Source organism: Henckelia pumila, chromosome 1, assembly GCF_033568475.1.
Source record: "Henckelia pumila isolate YLH828 chromosome 1, ASM3356847v2, whole genome shotgun sequence".
Lineage (NCBI taxonomy): Eukaryota > Viridiplantae > Streptophyta > Magnoliopsida > Lamiales > Gesneriaceae > Henckelia > Henckelia pumila.
In genome coordinates, this window is record NC_133120.1 from 105,894,380 (window position 1) to 105,900,905 (window position 6,526).

At 32.9% G+C, this 6,526-nt stretch overlaps 1 long non-coding RNA gene across 2 annotated transcripts; it reads right to left on the minus strand.

Annotated features, from left to right (window-relative positions):
• Window positions 1–1,527: 1,527 nt before the first annotated feature.
• Window positions 1,528–6,071, minus strand: LOC140876034 (uncharacterized). 2 transcript variants are annotated; one of them, XR_012148644.1, is made up of 6 exons: window positions 5,953–6,071; window positions 5,297–5,338; window positions 2,929–4,454; window positions 2,781–2,836; window positions 1,789–1,884; window positions 1,528–1,707 (listed from the first exon to the last, which is right to left on the minus strand). It is a non-coding gene; the product is annotated as an uncharacterized lncRNA (long non-coding RNA). The 2 variants fall into 2 exon arrangements; XR_012148643.1 differs by having other exon boundaries at window positions 5,297–5,355.
• Window positions 6,072–6,526: the final 455 nt, after the last annotated feature.

Consider the following 6,526-nt stretch of genomic DNA (forward strand, 5'->3'; position numbering starts at 1 on the left):
GTTGGAGATTGAGTTTTTATCAGTTTTGAGTAGTTAATGGTTCGAGTAACCGAAATATCGGGTAAGAGGAAAAAAAAACCCGATATGCTCGGTATGTATCAAACCTAAGTTTCTATGAATTGTTAGTAAAACTAAACCATAGTTTTGGAAACCTTTCGTGTATATATCATATGACATAACAAAATAATTAAATGGATTGCTTTAGGCATCTTGAGTAAACGGTGGTAAGGACTCTTTTGGAACCACAAAATGAGATTACTATATAATTTTATTTAATTTTGAAACCCAATTTTCAATATCAAAATTTTGTTTGGTTCAAATGGATATAATAATAATACATAGCAAGCACACATCCAACCAAAAACTCGGTTCATTTTAACCTACCTATATAGGAATTAGGCCATCTCCAACGCTGCGCCAAAATGGTGGCTTTTGACCTCCAATGGGGGGGCGCTATTTTCTTCGCCAAAATAGCGCCCCCCACATTCTGCACCAAAGCCTGCGCCAAATTTGGTGTAATCTTTTCTTTTTTTTTTTAATTTTTTTAATCCTTTTTATTTGTTTTTGATAATTATAAATAAATTTTAAATATTTAATTTATTGTTTTAATAATTAAATATTCGAAAAAAATTTATTTTAATTATTTAATCAATAAATATGTATTTTAAATAATAAATAATATTTATCAATTCTAATAATTTTCATATATTAATTTGTATTATCTATAAATTAAGTTATATAATAATAATTAAATCATAAACTTAAAATTTATTATTTATATGTATTAAAAATAAAATATTGTTTAATTAATAAAAATAATAATTAAATAATTTGTAAAAATAATTATTAAAGATAAATTTTTTTTATAAAAACAACATTAATTATATATTTTGTAAAAATATGTTGAATAAAATTAATTAATATATGTGAAATAAAAGGAATATTCTGGGAATATTCTTTTTGGTGCAAGATTTGGTGTAAATGGGTTGGAGATGAATGTTGTATTTGATGCAGAAATTACACTATTTTAGTGCAAAACTTGCACCAAAATGGTGTTTGTGGTTGGAGATGACCTTACCCCCATGATAGATCTAAGGGTTCTTATTTATCAATACACGTGAGGTCCACTAAAAAATAATGGATCCTACATTTATTGATAAATGTCCACCGTTAGATCTACCTCAAGGCAGTGCCTGTATATGTAGGATCTAACTTACCAAAAAAACTCAGTGAAACTCGTAATTAAATACTAGCAAGCGTGGCACACGCGTTGCGTGTGTAACAAAAAAAAGTGGCGACACCTTCATGTATAACTTAATACATGTTCTGAAAAAAAAATCTAATGCAATCAAATAAGATAACTAAAATATGTTTGAAACTTATATTTGGTCAGAGTTAAACCCAAATGATCTCAAAAACTGAGTAGGTAATGGATGATCAAAGACATTACCATTCCCATGTTATTTATATGACACAAAATGTTCCTTCTTCATAAACCAACTAATGGGATGTTTACATAACATTAATTTGGATCGAACCTTAAATCCATATGCCTTGGAATTAAGTAACAAATATTTCCATAAACAAATAGACTTATTTCATTCAACTTTAATTTCTCGACATAAATCTTTCGGCTCCCATCTGTAGATTTTGTTTCCATTCAAAGTCAAATTTATGTGCCCTCTGATTGGTAATTGGTTCTCTAGCCTTTGCAATAAGAAGACATTGAAAGTTTTTAATATACAGTGGAAAACCAAGAGAAGGCAAAATTAAGACTACAAATGATACCTGTATATTCTTGGCAATCCCACTTTGAGATAGAGCCCTGGAAAGAGCAAACAAACCAGTCTGGGGACTACTTACATATGAACCCAAGATAACAACCTGCCCAAGTACCACATAGCAAAGACAAATTGCTTACATTTTATATTAACTTGCGTATCCCAAAGGCCAACCGAAGAAACAAAAAAATATACGAAATAAGTGGGACTAAAAAATAAATGTGAATCACCATGAAATCTATCCCATCGGAATGCTTTTAGAGTTCACCCAAGGCCTTAATCAATTTGATAACAATTTAAACATGAAGAAATTTCAGGATTGGCAGAATAAAAATTTTATATAGTGACCCTTACCCGGATCACCTACTAAACAAAACTTAGACATGCAATTAACTTAATAAAACAGATATCAGAATAAACTTGCGGAAACCATAAATAAATACAATCCCAAGGAAAGAAATCTGTAATTTATCCAAATATTATACAACCAAATCGAATAGCCGTATCAACCCAAAACAACAGAAATAAAACCTAGACGAAGCTCCAACTGGCCAACCACTGCCTAGCCCCTATGGGATCCACCAGCCTCGTCCAATCGCAAACCTGCCCCATGGAATAGGGTGTCCATAAACACAGAGTACGAGACGTGAGCATAAAACGCTCAGCACGAGAGTATGAGTATACATGCATGCAAAGTGAACTCCCTATAAATTCGAGGTCAAGGATCAGATAACAGAGATAGACCGGGCCCTGGTATGTAGCACGCTGTGCCGTCGCTTCAGGAGGTGGCTCCCATAACATAATACAAGTAGATATGCCGAACTCAAATCGATGGAAGTCCAACCACTAACAGGATAGGGAAAAAACCCTACTAACAGACATCTCGAAGGAGATAGCTCAGTATGCAAATGAATGCAGCATAAATCAATGACATATAAACCATGCAGTCACATAATACATGCATACTCAGTCAGGATATCTCGAACAGTACTTTCGTACCTCAAATTAGTGCAAGCTCTACCAACTCTAGGTCCACGCCTATAGTCTGCTCTACACTGCCAAATGATACTACTATCATTATAGTGCTCTAAAAGCCTTAACTAAGCTATTGCATACTCCTAAATATTTATAGAAGCAAAAGCTATACCTTCGTCCGTCGTTAGCCCTTTGATGTCGATGCCTCCAGAACTCGGGCACAACTCCGCTACGACTATCGAATGCCTCGACGACTCCCGGGTCAAGCCTAGAAAGGCTAGAACAACTCGAATACGACTAGAGTAAAGAGGAAATCCGGAATTGACAATTGAAAATGAATTCTCGGCCTTCTATTTATAGACAACGATCGGAGCCTCCGATCCTTGATCGGAACGTCCGAACCTCGATCGGAACGTCCGATCCTGCCATCGGAGCTTCCGAAGATCCTGATCTGCCACGTGTCAAAATATCACTTGTTGACTTTGGATAAGGGTGATCGGAGCTTCCGATCCTGATCGGAGCTTCCGATCTTGCCACACGTCATGCCTGACGTAATACAATCGGAGCTTCCGATCCTGCATCGGAGCTTCCGATCCTGTTCGGAGCTTCCGAACTCACCTTCGGAGCTTCCGAACTCTACCCAAGTAATTATGATTAATTTCTTAATTACTGATTTTGGTTACGGGCTACTACATTTTATAAGTTTTTTTTCAACCGGAAAATTCACTCAAACTAAGAACGATAAGTTGTAAATTGTTTTTATTATATAAGAACACACAATAAGACCCGGGCGCATAACATCATGTGTATTTATTCATCTCTTTTTAAATATCAGCAAATTGATGGTGAATCTAGCATGAGTAACATCTATGTAACTTAGCTTCAGAAACCGCAATAAGATGGGTAGTATTGGCTTTAATTTTGAGCTTTTTATTTTTTCAAACATGTTGTTTGCGTAACATAATAACATAATCGAGAGAAGTACATAGAAATCCAATGAAATAAACATATTAAAGAGTGTAAGAATCACAATCTAGATAAGAGGTCTCACCAAAGAATGTGCTAGAAATGCAAAGCTGACGTCCGTAACTACACGGATCACCCAAGGCCTTAATCAATTTGATAACAATTTAAACATGAAGAAATTTTAGGATTGGCAGAATAAAAATTTTATAAGTTTTTTTTCAACCGGGAAATTCACTCAAACTAAGAACGATAAGTTGTAAATTGTTTTTATTGTATAAGAACACACAATAAGACCCGGGCGCATAACAGCGTGTATTTATTCATCTCTTTTTAAATATCAGCAAGTTGATGATGAATCTAGCATGAGTAACATCTATGTAACTTAGCTTCAGAAACCGCCATAAGAGGGGTAGTATTGGCTTTAATTTTGAGTTTTTTATTTTGTCAAACATGTTGTTTGCGTAACATAATAACAGATCGAGAGAAGTACATAGAAATCCAATGAAATAAACATATTAAAGAGTGTAAGAATCACAATCTAGATAAGAGGTCTCACCAAAGAATGTGCTAGAAATGCAAAGTTGACGTCCGTAACTACACGGATTTGCTATTGATGCTGAGATTTCCCAGAAACAGAGCCATATAATTTGCAACTTTGAATGAGAAAGATGAGGACCATGTATTGGTTTGAAGCAGTAGCATGACAAAATAAAATAATATCTTTTTTCAATCCTGAATAAAATAAAGTAGTATGACATCAAGTTTTATATAAATCATAAAAATTGAAATATTATACAAAACTCAGCTCTACCGTCCTTTAATCATCGACCATGTAGGCATTATATTTTATACCATTTAGTAAGAATTTTTTCTAAAATACGGCCTATTAGAATTTTTTTATGGAGTTCTCAAAAGAAAATAATAAATCTCCTAATGGTAAAGGTTGAGTTCATTAGAACACTAAAAAGAGAAATCAATTTCAAGAATAATTGGAAAGAAGAATGTAACATATCACCATGAGTTGAAGTTGAACACACGCTTGCAGTAAAAAAACTAACATCTTGGATTGAGTAATCAATAAATATAAATTTAGCAAAAGTTAAGAATCAAGATTCATATTGAGAATGTAAAACTTGTCAGTGGTTATGACCCCATCTTTGTGTGACCCACGATCTCAGGAGAGGAAAAAAGTGATTTTTTTTTAACAAAATCGGAGAATCGAAGAGGTAGGAGAGATATTTTTTGTGGTTTGTTTTCTGTTTTTCCTATTACTTTGTGATTTAAAATTGGACGTACCAATTGTACCAATAAGTTTTTATACCTTGCTCATTCTTAATAAACAGTAAACGATGAAAAAAATAGTTAATGTAAGGAAAATTCTACTTAGTCATACAAAATACAAACTTAAAAAATGAGAAAAATAATAGTAGCCTCTTTACCCAATAGATTATAACAATGATATAAGAGAGAAGCGAATTTGATAATCATCAATGTGTGAAGCAACATAAATTGAACAAAGTTAGATCAAATAATATTGGTGGCTCTAAGCTCAAGGGTTGCAAAAAAAAAATTACCATGGATGGACTTCCATATCCCAATAACTCTTCTTCAAAGCCCTGAATCAATAAATCCACTGAAAATTTTATCAAGGATTGAATGCCAAGTTGAACTGGTTTAGTTGGTTTTTACAAGAAACCCGAGGTAGAACATATTTGGTGATGAGAAAAGCATATTAATAAACAAAACAATTAATTTTTTTTGTAAATAAGTTTTATAGTAGGCAAGATAGAACACCCAAAAATGCACCAATATAAACACAAAATAAAATTAAGAAAACAAACAAACAAACCGTAACAATAATCATTAAAATCTCAAATCTATCACCACCGATTATCCAATTTTCTATATATATAGTTTTATGATTCACCAATTTTCGAAAATCTCTAACATAAGCACACAGATGAAAGCAACCTCAACCCAAAGATAAAAACAAATCGAACAGAAATATACAACAAATAAATATAGCGATTTTCAAAAATTGGTGAAACATAAAACTATTTCTGATACTAATGGTGAAGGTAGGTCGTATTTGCTTGATTTTTTTCCAGATTGCCAACTGAGTATGCCAAAAATATGTGGATAACACTCGTATTTGTTTGATTTTTTCCAGAATTTCCTCAAAGAAAAATAGAAAGCGTGAACTTGAATTTCATAGCACTATAACACTCACCAAAATCGATTGGGCTCTGGACTCTTGAATGAAATTCGGCATCTTGGATGATTCTGAAGGAGAATTAAATAGGAGCCGAGTAGAAGGATTTTTTATTGGGAGGGGTGGGATTTGAGTTGGTTATTGGGGAAGAAGTTGTAAGTTTTGGATGAGAATTAACGTGGGTAGATAGAAGCTTACGTAAGAGGTTTGAGTAGATAACTGATTGGGCAAAATTGTAAAATAAAAATATTGACACACCAACGTACCAATAAGTTTTTATAGGGTGTTCATCTTTAATTAAATAGTTAAAGATTCTGTTCCATCCATTAAATAGTTATTTCGATGTTGACTTCTTGGATGCTAACACAATTCAGTTCTCTAAAAAAGTCACAATTCTTTCAATTTTATTTATAAAAAAGTTGCAAATAAGAAGCCATGAGCGGAGGATAATTGACAGTTCGATTTTATGTGACCAAAAAATAGGTACGCACTCTTTGGAGCTTAATCAATTTTTTAGTAATTAATTTGATTTATTAAATAGAGGTAATATTATAATCCTACAAACTGATTAGGAGTCAAAAAAGCTGATTAG